The following is a 1,065-nucleotide window of genomic DNA, read 5'->3' as shown; positions in this document are numbered from 1 at the left end:
TCAGGCCACCACGGTTAGGCTTCATCTGATACGGAGCGGGAAGTCATCAAAGGCTCTTGAGCAGAAAAGTGGCCTAATTAAGTATGTGTTCTGGGAGGCAAACAGGGTAGAGGTGGAGGAGAAAGAGATTAGGAGCAAAGGCTGAGAGCATGCACGTGCCACCCCTGTACCCCTCCTTTCCTGATGCCATGTGCCAGTCAGCGCCTGCTCAGCCCACCAGCCCTGTGGTCTGTCGGGGGGGGGGAGGAAGAGCTCCTGAGGGTGAGTCTGTGGTCGATCTCAGACTGTGGGACTTTTCCCCCTAGACACATTTTTCTTCACTTTCTCCAACTTTCTGCTGCTCAGAAAATGACACTGGAGTCCACCGAGCGGCTCCATCGGTGGTTGTCACTGCTGTTGCTGAATATCATGGGGTTGGTTCCGACTCATAGCAACCCCCAGCCTTTACATTTCGAACTGCTGACCTTGCATTTAGCAGCCCAATGTCCTACTGTCATACTCTCAGCTTCAGGCACTTGGTAATCTCTTACCCAGGCCACTGTGGCAGCCACCTGACTGGTCTCCCTAGCTCCAGTGGAACGTCGCATCAGGCCTTCTTGGAGTCGAATCCGATGTGTAGACGCCCACGTTGGCTCTCGGAACTTGCACTAGGAAAGCCAAACTTCTGATCTCAGTGTCTCCTCCTTTGGGCCCTTTGGGCCTCCCTGGGTCTACCTTCCCAATCCTACCATTCATGTCTCAGCTGGGCCTCTCTCGTGGCTGGAATTCTTCTCCCCACATGGTTCACTAAAGCCTGTCCCCCTCCAAACCCATCTGAAACATCCCTCCTCTGGCTGCCCCTCTGCGAAACCTCGGTATGTGGTGTGCACCTGAACCCTTTTTCCCTGAGCCGCAGGCAAGAGATTGAGCCGGCTCCACCTTTGCTTCCACACTGCCATGGCCTTCTCTCCTGTGTGGCCTTTCTGGCCTGGAGTTTTGTTATTCATTGAAAAATAATTGGTTGTAACAAGCGGCCATCTAGCTCAGAAACAACAAAGCCCACATGGAACAACATGTGTGATCACG

At 53.5% G+C, this 1,065-nt stretch overlaps 1 protein-coding gene across 1 annotated transcript in view; it reads left to right on the top strand.

The window, feature by feature from the left end:
- Nucleotides 1-1,065, top strand: part of CFAP57 (cilia and flagella associated protein 57) — an 82,519-nt gene that overhangs the window by 60,066 nt on the left and 21,388 nt on the right. The gene's annotated exons all lie outside the window — the stretch shown is intronic.

This window comes from Echinops telfairi, unplaced genomic scaffold (assembly GCF_000313985.2).
Source record: "Echinops telfairi isolate 266 unplaced genomic scaffold, ASM31398v2 ScPeMD7_443;HRSCAF=831, whole genome shotgun sequence".
Classification (NCBI taxonomy): Eukaryota; Metazoa; Chordata; class Mammalia; order Afrosoricida; family Tenrecidae; genus Echinops; species Echinops telfairi.
Note: the sequence above shows the minus strand (reverse complement) of the source record. Positions and strands in the feature narration are given on the sequence as shown.